This window comes from Oncorhynchus keta, chromosome 10 (genome assembly GCF_023373465.1).
Source record: "Oncorhynchus keta strain PuntledgeMale-10-30-2019 chromosome 10, Oket_V2, whole genome shotgun sequence".
NCBI classification, from domain to species: Eukaryota; Metazoa; Chordata; class Actinopteri; order Salmoniformes; family Salmonidae; genus Oncorhynchus; species Oncorhynchus keta.
Window position 1 is genome coordinate 73,824,230 of NC_068430.1, and position 14,644 is coordinate 73,838,873.

General features: G+C 41.6%; 3 protein-coding genes and 1 pseudogene across 5 annotated transcripts in view; 2 read left to right on the forward strand and 2 right to left on the reverse strand.

The window, feature by feature from the left end:
• Window positions 1–10,296, reverse strand: part of LOC118375208 (heme oxygenase-like) — a 17,662-nt gene extending 7,366 nt beyond the window's left edge. The window contains exon 1 of one of the 2 annotated variants that reach the window (XM_052527916.1): window positions 10,134–10,296. The gene's annotated coding sequence lies outside the window, so the exon portion shown is untranslated. The remainder of the gene's footprint in view (window positions 1–10,133) is intronic. The other variant, XM_052527917.1, reaches the window with a different exon arrangement.
• The window catches only part of LOC127932342 (nuclear factor 1 X-type), a 164,895-nt gene that overhangs the window by 144,472 nt on the left and 5,779 nt on the right, over window positions 1–14,644 (forward strand).
• Window positions 1–14,644, forward strand: part of LOC127932344 (HMG domain-containing protein 4-like) — an 81,142-nt gene that overhangs the window by 1,190 nt on the left and 65,308 nt on the right. Inside the window, exon 1 of one of the 2 annotated variants that reach the window (XM_052527920.1) lies at window positions 13,233–13,432. The exons of the other annotated variant lie outside the window; for it this stretch is intronic. The gene's annotated coding sequence lies outside the window, so the exon portion shown is untranslated. Of the gene's footprint in view, window positions 1–13,232; window positions 13,433–14,644 lie in introns of those variants that run through there. 2 annotated transcript variants of the gene reach the window in all.
• The window catches only part of LOC127932343 (heme oxygenase-like), a 67,071-nt pseudogene continuing 59,097 nt past the window's right edge, over window positions 6,671–14,644 (reverse strand).

The window sequence follows — 14,644 nt, forward strand, 5'->3', positions numbered from 1 at the left end:
GATACTGCCTATTTCATTATTTCATTTACCTAATAGGTTGATACTGCCTATTTCATTATTTCAGTTACCTAATAGGTTGATGCAGCCTATTTCATTATTTCAGTTACCTAATAGTTTGATACTGACTATTTCATTATTTCAGTTACCTAATAGTTTGATACTGACTATTTCATTATTTCAGTTACCTAATAGTTTGATACTGACTATTTCATTATTTCCAGTTACCTAATAGTTTGATACTGACTATTTCATTATTTCAGTTACCTAATAGGTTGATACTGACTATTTCATTATTTCAGTTACCTAATAGTTTTGATACTGACTATTTCATTATTTCAGTTACCTAATAGTTTGATACTGACTATTTCATTATTTCAGTTACCTAATAGGTTGATACTGACTATTTCATTATTTCAGTTACCTAATAGTTTGATACTGACTATTTCATTACATGTATTCTCTGTAACAGCAGGCATCTTTATTCCTAAAGGCTCATAATTCTAGATACACAAATATTAGAATCATTAAATACGTGAATGTCTTATATTTTGTGTTGATAATGAATGCGTCTGAAATGAAAACCAGGACATGTAAATCCATGGAATCCAAACGAATGTGTTGTGTCCTTCTATATGACATATGCAAATGTATTAGAATAAATCAAGACTACGAAAAGACTGTCTTAACATCGTTTTCACGTGCTCAGCTAATAAACGAACAAACCAAAAGTATGCTTATAGCAGAATAAAGTACTTTTAGGTTCAATTGTATACACACATGTTGCATTTGAGCAAAATGTTTGAAAAGCTCTTCATAAATAAGTTGTCATTTTGAGTGAAACTATCCTGTAGACATGACATTATTTAAGCATTCAGAACAGTCTTCTTGGTAACATTAGGAATTAGAATACTGGAATGGTATTGAACCTTATGATGAGCCAAAGGTCAGTCAAATTGGTCAGGGAGTTGGTTAACTTAAGATAAAAGCATCTGCCAAATTTCATATACAGCTCTGGAAGAAATGAAGAGACCACTGCAAAACGATCAGTTACTCTGGTTGTACTATTTATAGGTATGTGTTTGGGTAAAATTTACATTTTTTGGTTTTATTCTATAAACTATGACAACTTCAAATACAAATATTGTCATTTAGTGCATTTATTTTCAGAAAATGGACAGGTCATGGGTTCAGGTCTGGAGTCAGGGTTCAGGTCTGGAGATTGGGCTGGCCATGACAGGGTCTTGATCTGGTGGTCCTCCATCCACACCTTGATTGACCTGGCTGTGTGGCATGAAGCATTGTCCTGCTGGAAAAACCAATCCTCAGAGTTGGGAACATTGTCCTGCTGGAAAAACCAATCCTCAGAGTTGGGGAACATTGTCCTGCTGGAGAAACCAATCCTCAGAGTTGGGGAACATTGTCCTGCTGGAAAAACCAATCCTCAGGTTGGGGAACATTGTCCTGCTGGAAAAACCAATCCTCAGAGTTGGGGAACATTGTCCTGCTGGAAAAACCAATCCTCAGAGTTGGGAACATTGTCCTGCTGGAAAAACCAATCCTCAGAGTTGGGAACATTGTCCTGCTGGAGAAACCAATCCTCAGAGTTGGGGAACATTGTCCTGCTGGAGAAAACCAATCCTCAGAGTTGGGGAACATTGCCCTGCTGGAGAAACCAATCCTCAGAGTTGGGGAACATTGCCCTGCTGGAGAAACCAATCCTCAGAGTTGGGGAACATTGTCCTGCTGGAGAAACCAATCCTCAGAGTTGGGGAACATTGTCAGCGCAGAAGGAAGCAGGTTTTCTTCCAGGACAACCTTGTATGTGGCTTGATTCATGCGTCCTTCACAAAGACAAATCTGCCCGATTCCAGCCTTGCTGAAACACCCCCAGATCATCACTGATCCTCCACCAAATTTCACAGTGGGTGCGAGACACTGTGGCTTGTAGGTCTCTCCAGGTCTCGCACCCACTGTGACATTTGGTGGAGGAATTTCTGCGCCAGGAGTGGCATAAAGTCCCCCAACATCAATGTGAAAGACTGGTGGAGAGCAGGACAAGACACATGAAAGCTGTGATTGAAAATCAGGGTTATTCCACCAAATATTGATTTCTGAACTCTTCCTAAGTTAAAACATTAGTATTGTGTTGTTTAAAAATGAATATGAACTGATTTTCTTAGCATTTTTTGAGGTCTGACAACACTGCATATTTTTTGCTATTTTGACCAATTGTCATTTTCTGCAAATAAATGCTCTAAATTACATTTTTATTTGGAATTTGGGAGAACTGTTGTCAGTAGTTTATATAATTAAACAAAAATGTAAATTTTACCCAAACACATACCTATAAATAGTAAAACCAGAGAAACTGATCATTTGCAGTGGTTTCTTAATATTTTCAGAGCTGTATATTACCTCTGCCTATCCTGCCATTCATTGTAATTATACTGGTATGGGATTCATCCCTGACCAAGATGGCTGCCATGTTTGCCCAATTATGGAAATGTGAGGGTTTATTGTCACATCTTCTCCTGCTACACCCCCTAGTGGACATTCGGTGTCTCCTTGACCTGCAGCCATTTCCCCAGTTCTCTCCCTCTCTCTTCTTCTCTCTCTCTCTCTGTGATTGTGTGGTTGGAGACAGGTGTGCTGGAGTCAGAACAGTTCCCCACCAGCTGCAGCCCGTTCCATAATCAAGATCTCTACAAATACTCAATCCTGCCACTTCCACTCTGCCAGATCATAATCTCATTTTGCTGCTCTGACTGGTTCCTGTCTCCTGTTCCACATTTCGCTACCCTGTTCTGAATTCAACTCATCATCACTCCCTTGGATTCCCCTCCAGACCTGTTTACCCTGTCCCAACCCAGCTCACTCCAACCTCAGCCTCCACATCGGGTTTCCTACAACTCATCCAAGCTTCCCTGGATCTGCACTTCATCTCTCCCTTTGTTGCAATAAATATCTTGGTTCATTCATCCCTGTTTCCTGGTCTGAGTCTGCTCTTGGGTTCTCCTGTGCTGCTCCGCTTAACATTTGACAATGCCCCTCTAGTAATTCAATAGGCTCTCTATGGGTTTACACCGGCCCGCAGGACACATGGCAAATTCAATTGTATGATGACAAAAACGTCGCTTGATATTGAGCGCCATCAAGTGACGTCACTGTGTAAAACACCTCAATATTAGTTTATGAAGACAAATCACTTCATAACCTATACCTGGCGCTGTGGCATACACACCTCTCCATTTTGTTTGTTTGACTACATAGGAAGTGATAAATAACAGGTCAAACGCAGCCCGTCATATTCCTTATAAGTTTGTATGAGTTCAAATGAATGGCCAGTTCGCGCTCTGCTCACTGGTTCCAGAGCGAATGATGGCCTGTCTTACAGAGAAGCTCATCAGAGAGTTCCTGACCCTTCAGGGGCAGGCAACACTGTCAACCGACATCCATGTCAATCACATGAGGGGATGGATCATCTTCAATGTTCAGAAAGCCTTCCTGAAAAAGTGAGAGCGACCTCAAGGTCCACAGGAAGTCAACCTGTCCAACACTTTCCTGTTTAGCTAATAATGAAGCTAAATACATGGCCAAAATACGATAAGTCTCTTTGCTGAATATATGTTCTGTGTTTCATTTGTAGATTTCAGGAAGAGAGAGGGGAGAAAACCCTGCCTCGTTGAGCTGGTAAGAAATATACTTCACTTTATAACCAGCGAGATGTGAAAGATTCATAATAGCCTGATCAAAATGACATTGTCAGGTGTGTCAGGTGTTCAAAATGAGTTGTAAATGCTTTCATTCGTATAAACATTTGCCACTGCTAATATGCAACTCAATATTCCACTAAATTCAAACTCACAGACAGACATTGAAGGTGAGGAGTCGGCACAGGCTCGTTAACATCAAGCAGGATGTTTGGAAAGAGCTCAATGTGGAACGATGCCCATCTTTCCGGTCTACTGGAAAGGAATGACCAGCTTCTCTTATCCCTGTGTGTGACTATTTAATTATTATTTAAATTTTACCTTTATTTAACTGGTGCAAGTCAGTTAAGAACAAATTCTTATTTTCAATGACGGCCTAGGAACAGTGGGTTAACTGCCTGTTCAGGGGCAGAATGACAGATTTGTACCTTGTCAGCTTGGGGATTTTAACTTGCAACCTTCCGGTTACTAGTCCAACGCTCTAACCACTAGGCTACCCTGCCGCCCCATGTTCAGTGTAATACTGTCGGCATGCTGTGTGTTTCATAAGAAATACATGCAGTGCATTCAGAAAGTATTCATACCCCTTGACTTATTCCACATTTTGTTGTGTTAAAGCCCGAAATTCTAAATTGATTAAATATTTGTTTTTTCACCCATCTACACACAATACTCCATAATGATGAAGTCAAAACAGGATTGTAGACATTTTTGCAAATTTATTGAAAATTGAATATTTAAATATCTTATTATAGACTGCTGTTTTAACCTCTATCAATAGTCATAAGAGGAGCATTTAGAGATCACATGGAAAAGAGAGAAATACATTCCACAGGAAGTCAGGGAGGTCGTGGAGAGCCTGGTGGACATGGCAGCAGGAAGAGACAGCACAAGGGACATCGTCCAAAGAGCCCTCACTGAAATCGGGACCAAGGTGACGAGCTGCCTCCAAGACCTTCTCGAAGCAGGTCGTGGTGCTCAGTTAAACCATCAGGACATTATCTCCCAGGTAATTCTTCAAGTGACTTACAAACTCTTTCGGAACTGACTTTCTCTGAAGGTCACCCCTCTTTGAAGGATGCAGAAGCTCTCCTATGATCCTTGTTATGGGCCAGGCCACGGGGGCAGCTGGTCAACACTCTTCAGCAGTCCACAGATCACTTAGAGGTGGTGAAGAGGGTTAAACCAAGGCCTAATACCCTTTAACGGGTTAATACATTATGTTATGATAAACTGTAAGGTCTCCTCTTCAGGACCTCTCTGTGTGTGTGTTAACCTGTTTTGAGGGTTGTGACCTTCAGACACTATCAGAAGGTGTTTACGTTCAGACTCCTCCTGTCTGGATCCCACCGTGGTTATCTGGTTGTCCGACAACACAAGGCTGTCACAGACCTGATGAAACCAGTCACCTGTCAGAAGATGCTTACACTCGTTCACCTTGTCATGACCCTGTACTTGTGATGAAAGGTCAAGTTTTGGTCCAACATACTTCTGAGCTTTTAATTGCTGATAAGATGGTTACTGCTGTCAGGGGAGGTTAGATTTTTTTAAATGTTGTTGCCAGGGAAACTCACGCAAGGAGGACTGGGAGAGGCTCTATGAGTTACAGGATGTCTTAGACATTTTGCAGAACTTGGGGAGAAACTATCATATACTGTTATATTGTACTCCGTACCAACTTCTGCCTAGAAATGTTATTACTAAAGGAGTATTTTTTAATGCTTAAACAACGAGTCTGTGTTTCCTTTCTATTACTAATGTATGTTTGATAATTATAGACCTGATCATTTGTTGAAGAAATTGACCAACAGTGGCCAGGAACATCATGGCGAACCTGGAGGAGATACTAGGCCCCAGAATGGTGCCGGCGAGAGACTTGGACTGGGATCAAAGATCTTCAACCTCTACGTGGTTTGCCTTGTAGCTCTGTGGATTGCTAAGAGTGTACCTGATCGGTTTGCTGCTAACAAGGAGGAGGGACTTATTACTCAGAGTATGATGGAGAACCATGTTGTGGTCCTTCTGTGGCTCAGTTGGTAGAGCATGGCGCTTGTAACGCCAGGGTAGTGGGTTCGATTCCCGGGACCACCCATACGTAGAATGTATGCACACATGACTGTAAGTCGCTTTGGATAAAAGCGTCAGCTAAATGGCATATATTATTATATTATTATTATTATTATGTTCTAAGTTCTTGTTCAAAGAAGACAGCGCTGAAGAAGCAAGGTAAAAGCAACGCTGCTGTGTCAGACTGAGCCACTGACCTCTAGCTCGGCACCTGACCAGGGAGACATTAGAGCAGAAACACAGCAGAATGAGGAAGTTAGTGACCCTTTCCCCCGGAATCGGAACCCTCCCAAGCTGTTGTTTCCGACTGGCATTTAGACCTGGAGCCCATCCTACCACAGAACTATCTACAGCTGGTACAGGAGGCTGAGGCTAGAGAAGCACCTCGTTCTGATGCCACCAGCACCACATTCCAGACCATCAAATAAGATGACCAGCCTTCTGTCTTCGAGGACTGCTGCTGGACAGGAAGTGGAGCATGACAAACCAAAGAAGATGAGGAGGATTCGCAACATCTTCAGAAGGAAATGTAATGAAGGGGCTTCTAAAGCCTATTATCACCACAATACTCGTATACTAGAAGAGAATTCTAACAGCCTGACATTGTTATCTAATTTGTCTGTTATTATTTGGGAAATAGAAGGATGGGATTTGCGCCTTAGCATTTCTGATTAGAAACCCCACAAGACAAGACTCTGTTCCACAGAACTGGAACAGCCTGATATTTTTTTGTTCCTATTTTATTCTTGTTTTCTTCATTTTGAAGTATATTAATGTAACTTTTTTATGCACACTGATTGAGATAAAATTACATGTTCAATCTATATTGTTACTCTGTGGTTGGATGTTGATAGAGGAAAGGATTTGAAATCATGTAGACGATGAAGAAATGATCTGTGCATTTTATACCCCACATGGTATACTCTTTTTATTAAAAAATGTACAAATATATACAATATATACAAATATTTTTGTTGAACAAATTTCACAAACAGTATAACTGACTTTACAAAAATGGATTTGACAGGTAGAAATATTACAGTAGTAATGGCTACATCTTGAGATTGTAAATGAAAAAGGATAGATTTCATTTTGCTCTCATTTTCACAGTGACATTGATAAATGATTCAGAAATGTCACTAAATGTTCAGGAGTACTAGTCTATTTCTAGTGTACTAGTGATTTTATACTGGTGGACATTGAGTCAGTACTGCCAGTCAGACACACGGACATGTATCAATACCATACACATCCTAACTCATAGTTTAATGTGGCTACATACAACACAGGAACTATAAGAATTTATATTACTAAGTTATTACTTACTTCTGTACAGTATTTCCTTTTTTTTAACAACTTTTAAAACTATTTAGGATCAACAACATTATAAAATATGGGGTCCTTCATTCTCTTTAAAGTCTTTAAAGTACAAAAATACTCCCAACATCATCTAGGTCTAGGGTAATCTTCTGTTATGGACGGATTCAACTTTGCTGAAAACACTTCTTTACAACTTTAAAAAGCATACATTCCCATGCCAACCGTTGCCAGGGCGACACAGATCCCCAGCACCATTCTGAAGAGGGTGATGCGTTGACCAGACTGGTCTGGATCTGAAGGGATCTAGCAGTCAGTTTCTCTCCTGAGAAAAGGAGGAATTATTAGTATTATCTAACACACTAACTGCAGAAGTACTAAATATCACTGTCATCATATTAAGTCGTGTGTGTGTGTCCGTGCGTGTGGTGTCTGTGTGCGTGCATGCGTTCGCACATGCATGTGCCTATGCGTGTGTGTGTGTCTATGCCTGTGTGTGTGTATCTCTGTGTGTGCGTAACTTACCATCAGCCAGTTTGGAATGTGTCGACGTGTGTCTTGTGCATCTATTTCTGGTTGTCGTATGCATGACCTCACTTTCCCTCTCTGTCACAGACACCATCTTCTGAAGATCGTCAAAGACCTGCATCACAGACAGAGGCAAGACATCAGTCAAAAGTCAGTCATCATATGTACGAAGAGCCAAGAAGCTCATAAAAAAAAAAACGAAAAATGGCACTCACTTAGCTTATAGTTGAACACCAACCCTAATATCTAACCTTATATCCCCCCTAAACCATGACTGTCCTGTTTCCCTATTCCTCGTCACCCCCCCCCTCATCCTCCACTCCTCTCCTCCATCCTCTCCTCCTCCACTCCTCTCCTCTCCTCCTCCTCCTCACCTGGATGTTCAACTCGAAGGCTCTGACAGCCTCCTCCAGCATTCCTTTCCTCTCCTCCTCCTCCAGCTCTATGCTGTTCATTCTACTCCTGTACAGCTGTTTGAACAGGTTGGGGCTGCTCACGCCCGGGAAGGAAAAGAACGACAGACCCTCGCCACCCTTCAGCCCCAGAGACTTCTGAGTAATACGGCCAAGGACTTGTCCGCCAGATAGGTCGCCGAGGTAGCGGGTGTACGCGTGGGCCACTAGATACTCAGGGTTGTCTTTGCCGATCTGTGGAGGGAAGGAGAGAAGGAGAGAGAGTCAGTACAGTCACTGGTAATGCACTATAACCCATTCCAAGTAACCAATTTTATTATCTCAACTAACATTTGGCTGAATTTACATTGGATTTTGAAACCCTCATTTGCCCCCTTCATGGTTACATAAGGCAGGGTTTCCTAAACTTCGGTCCAGGGGCCTCCTCTGGGTGCACGTTTAGTTTCCCCTAGCACTAAACAGATGATTCAAATAATCAAGGTTGATGATGAGGTAATTATTTGAATCAGCTGTGTGGTGCTGGGGAAAAAACTAAAATGTGCACCCAGGGGAGGCCCCTGGACCGAGTTGGGGAAACCCTGTTATAAAGCATTATGGTACGATTCAAGTTCCACAGACCAGTCCAGTTTAATACACACCTGTCTGAGTCTATGGGCATATATTTTAGTGGCAGCCGGTACAACAATCTTCTCTCTCCAGTCCTGCCCATAGAAATGCTCAGGTCTCTCCACTGACTCAGCCGTGCCAGTTCCAGGGGAAGTATATTGGCGCGACACTCGGGTGGTTGGAGTTGTTTGTCCAGAGCTTCCTCTAGTGCTTGATAGATCTCATAGAGGGAGCACAGGAGAAGCTGAGGAAAGGAGACAAGGAAAGGATATAAACTAGGGTTAGTCTCAATACTTCCATTATACACAAAACACAGTACCTTGACCCACAACAGTTGATAGCAGCACATGATAGAATGATGGAGCATGATGATGCATGGCGCTCCAGCTCGAAAAATGTTGCATGTCCACATGGAACATTCGGATCAACTGATGGGAATTACAGTGTAGATAAGGAATCATAAGACTAATTGCGTTGTACTTGCTAGTATCTCCATTTACTAACATGCAGAAGAGGTTTAAACAGAGAGATGAATCTTTGCCTCTGTTAATGATATGTTAATGATTGATTACCTTGTACTGTGTCAGACTGACGTTTCCTCTCTGGTAGGCCAGCATCAGCTCAGTGTTCTCTGCTCTGACATGGCTGTCCTTGGTCACAGCCTTAATCTGCTCAGACAGATCACTGTGGGAGAGGGGAAAACACATTAACCCCTGTATTCAACCTGTAAAGTTGCAGCATTCTGTTCACACAGAGAGAGAGAGATGGGGGGTCATGTTAACTTCTGTTTTCAATCTGTATAAAGACTGTCTTACACACTGAGTGATGATTGACAGAAGGATGAGAGGGGAATGCCCACTGACATATAGGACAGCTGGGTGACATATCATTAGAGGTGGAAAACCAACACGGGTCTATCAATGGAGGCTAACTGCTAATGGGGATAAGATACTGCAGGTGACGGCAAAGTAGATCAGAGCAATAGACACCTACTCAGAAGAACACCCATGAAACGCTGCCTCTTGCAAAAGCAGCATGTTTCTAAGCCACTTAATAACACAGAAACAGTTTAGTTTGTCTGAGATCTTCATATACTTGGTGAGACCAGCACAGAGACAGCGTATGTTAACTGTCTGCTAAGTTCAATCAAAACACAGAAATCAGTAGATATGTATACTGCAGCCTTACCTGTCTGTAGGCTCCACTTGTGTGCACATCTTCTTGTCTGTCTCCATATCTGTGTACACAGCAGAGAAAGCATCAATATGACTGAGATAATGCGCTGCCATGCCATCTGAGCTATAACACAGTATAAACCGTATAAACACTGACATGTTGACAATAAGCCTTTAAAATGATCACACATCAGATACTTGCATGTTGCTATATGGCCCAAACAGGAATTGCAATGTCAGTTGCTATAGAAAGTTATGACTGAAAGCTATGACCCAGAAATGGCACAAAGTCAAATTGTAAATCAGTTTTCACTCACCAGTTCACAAGTTATTCAATAGTTGGTCCTTTCTTTGTTGTTATATTCCCACAATGAGAGACTGTCTTCTCCTTCTCTTTCTCTCTCTCTTTCTTTCTTTCTTTTTTCCTAAGTGTACAATCCTTACTTTGTGTGCCTCCTCTCCGGTCTACCTCTCTTTATACTGTCCTCCCCTCCTCCCTCCCTTCTTCTCTTTCACGGGTTAGCTGAGCTGAGAGAAACAGGAAGCAGTAAACCTGACTCAACAACAGCTCTGCTAGGAACAGCTATGGGAACATTGTGGAGGGAGGGACAAGGACTAAACATGACAGGGCAACTTTAGGAATACTAGTAATGGAAAACTGGGGGAGGAGGGACAAGCGCTTAACATGACAAGGCAACTTTAGGAATAGAAATGGAAAACTGGAGGGAGGAGGGCCCAATGCTTAACATGACAGGGCAACTTTAGGAACATAAATCGAAAACTGGAGGGAGGGACCAGCGCTTAACATGACAGGGCAACTTTAAGAATATAAATGGAAAACTGGAGGGAGGGGGGGACCAAGAGTAAACATGACTCACTTTTTTACCACCCTGGAAACAAGAGGGAGGAGTGAGGGAATAGCAATGGACAACTGGGGAGTATGGAGGGACTAGGACTAATCATGACAGAGCAACTTTAGGAACAACATGGAATGGTGACAGGAATGTAGGCTAGGAGGAGGGATCAGAAGTCAGCACTAACTAAACATGACAGTGTAACTTCAGCACTCTGGGGAGCAGAGGGAGGAGTGTTGAAATCCAGACTCTGTGTAAACGACACTGCACAATCACATGACTATGGTGTGTTTTGTCAAGAAGTGGTAGTAATCTCATGTTTGATGATTCAAGTTTGCTACTTGAAGTTCGCTAGTTGGCTCTTTGTGTTAGGTTTACTGTCCATTATATATATATATATATGGGGTGGCAGGGTAGCCTAGTGGTTAGACTAGTAACCGAAAGGTTCATATCCCGAGCTAATAAGTTACAAATCTGTCGTTCTGCCCCTGAACAGGCAGTTAACCCACTGTTCCTAGGCCGTCATTGAAAATAAGAATTTGTTCTTAACTGACTTGCCTAGTTAAATAAAGGTAAAAAAATAAAAAATATATATACATACATATTAAAAAAAGGTAATGAAATACATGTGATTGAATACATTTTCCATAAACTCGTGAAATACTGTAAATTCCCTAACACTAAATGCAGAAGAGGTAAGAACAATTACCCAATGTACAAGTCACATTGTGGTTTATGTGTCATTATTTTTCTGATACATAGCAACATTTCATAATGGACTCGCTGACATTGCACTCTCCTGATGTTCAAGTGCAATGTCTAGCTCAAATAAGACAGAGTCACAGACACAGTGAACTCGAAGTCCACTGTTCAAATACACACTTAGAACAAAGGGTTCCAAAAGGGTTCTTCAGCTGTCCCCATTGACCTTTTTTTGGTTGCAGGTAGAACCCGTTTTGGTTCCAGGTAGAACACTTTCGGGTTCCATGTAGAACCCTCTATGGAAAGGGATCTACATGGAACCCAAAAGGGTTCTAGCCTACTTGGAACCAAAAAGAATCTACCTGCAACCAAAAAAGGTTAATCAAAGTGTTCTCCTATGGGGACAGCTGAAGAACCCTTTAAGGTTATAGCACCTTGTGCTGTACTTTATAGTTGAGTATTATTTTGTTGAACTCCTCACCCTCCTTCCATTAGACTAACTTTAGTCTCTGTGGATGTACTGTATTTTATAGTTGAGTATTATTTTGTTGAACTCCTCACCCTCCTTCCATTAGACTAACGTTAGTCTCTGTGGATGTACTGTACTTTATAGTTGAGTATTATTTTGTTGAACTCCTCACCCTCCTTCCATTAGACTAACTTTAGTCTCTGTGGATGTACTGTACTTTATAGTTGAGTATTATTTTGTTGAACTCCTCACCCTCCTTCCATTAGACTAACGTTAGTCTCTGTGGATGTACTGTACTTTATAGTTGAGTATTATTTTGTTGAACTCCTCACCCTCCTTCCATTAGACTAACGTTAGTCTCTGTGGATGTACCGTACTTTATAGTTGAGTATTATTTTGTTGAACTCCTCACCCTCCTTCCATTAGACTAACTTTAGTCTCTGTGGATGTACTGTACTTTATAGTTGAGTATTATTTTGTTGAACTCCTCACCCTCCTTCCATTAGACTAACTTTAGTCTCTGTGGATGTACTGTACTTTATAGTTGAGTATTATTTTGTTGAACTCCTCACCCTCCGTCCACTAGACTAATGTTAGTCTCTGTGGATGTACTGTACAGTACATTCAATTAGCATGGGTAAAGAAAGATGAATAGACGGCAGGGTAGCCTAGTGGTTAGAGCGTTGGACTAGTAACCGGAAGGTTGCGAGTTCAAACCCCCCGAGCTGCCAAAGTACAAATCTGTCGTTCTGCCCCTGAACAGGCAGTTAACTCACTGTTCCTAGGCCGTCATTGAAAATAAGGATGTGTTCTTAACTGACTTGCCTGGTTAAATAAAGGTCAAATAAATAAATAAAAAAGACACCTGTTGGTTTAATTGTTAACAGTGTAACTAAATTCTGTACACACAGTGTGCTGCAATGCTGTTTGACTTAATCTCTGACTGCCAAGTCAACCTCCCTCTCTCTGTCACAACAAAGCTCTCAATCATGCCTGGAAATGGCAGTGGCAATTTGGCAATGATGTATCACACTGAGAAGTAAACAACTATTACTATTTAATTCCCTCTTGGGTCTAATATCAGTTGATGATTCATATATGATATTGTTAATATGGGTATGCATTATAAGGGTATAATTATTCGATTTTGATGCTATAATATTTGATTTAAAGGTTAATTTATTTAATGGAGAATAATCCATAACTGTAACTTTGTTGCAACCTGCAGGTCTGCAACAATGCAGCCAAATATATAGATTGCGTTTAACTGGTGTGCTAAATTGTAGCAATAAAATAATTAGTCATAAAGGTTTAGGACGTGATTTTCATGCGGAAGCAGTCAGCGATAAGAATATTGCTTTGAACGCTTACCGTGATTCAGCGACTATGTGGACGTGAGGGAAGGGGGAGCAAATGGTGTGAGAACGATTCGACCATTTCCTAAACATGAGTCCGCGGAATTTGTATCAGCTGGGACTCGCATTCCAATGGTGTTGAAATCATCCCACCAGCGAAGGAGACTTCAAATTCAGGAAATTATGGAGCAACGATTTAACGATAAATTGAGTAGAATAAGCTAGCCTGACAGTCTGTGAGTAAAAACATATGCATTTAATCACACGGCAAAATTGTAACATACATTGCAATGTTTTGAAAATAATACTTTCACAAATAATACTGATTTTGTTACTCTTTGAAAAGTGTAGGCCAATGTCTCATGTTACGTAAACCATGCGCCTTCACCCACGGGGTGCGTTATCCTGCGCTTGTGAGCGCAGCAAACTTTGAACTCTTCAAAGATGGCGACAAGCGGTGGGTGAAGTTTGGAGATGGTCCGTCAGTTCTTTGTCGACACATCGGAAAGCCAAAACGGAGCTCTCCTGTTCAGCTACCAATTCGTTGTTGAAAAACACATAGCTATTTCATAATCGAAATTACCGCGAGTGGTTGAGCAACAGAGCCACCTCCGTACTGCGTTTACATTTGTGCGGAGCAGGTAGGCAGAGTGTTTGTTTAGAGGTGGTAGAATGCACCTGTTAGCAGGTTCAAATGCATATTCTTGCCAGTGTGCCCAAGCAGCTTCTTTAGCCTATTCAGTATATTTGAACCTATACATTGTATCATGTTATGTGCATCGATTTTAATGTCTATATTACTGCCTCTCTTTCCCAGGTGTAGAAAATGGAGGGAGAGGTGGGCCTTGTGACCAGTCGCAGTCAGAGAGAGAAGAAAAGATCCTACAAAGATTTCCTGAGAGATGAGGATGAGGATGATGACCTAGTGGCGGATGAGGAACAACTTGTTGTCAAAGAACGCAAATGCAAGAAGTCATACAAGAAGAAGAGGAGACATTCAGGTTTGGAACGCGAATACATCGTGAGCGTGACTATGAAATTTGGAGCAATGGCACCCTGTTCCCTACATAGTGCACTACTTTTGACCATGGTCAGAACTAGTGCACTATGTAAGGAATAGGGTACCATTGGGACGCACATCTCCCTGTAATTTTGTCTCAATCTCATAGGTGCTGCATCTGTTCTGTACTCTTTACAGGTGACCACACCCACCCCCACAGTTGGACCAATGGCAGTGCAGGACCGGAGTTGTATGTTCTCTCCCATCACCAGTACGACCACCAGACCTGTGAATCACCAGACGAATGGTTGACAGAAGGGGAGAGATTTGAGGAAGTGAGTGAATAGGTGGGGTGAGTCTCCATTTTATGTCCTTGATTCCTTGCAGCCTCAGACATTCTCCTCTAATGAGGTTTAAGAAGGAGTCAAGGAGAGAGGAATTGAGATTC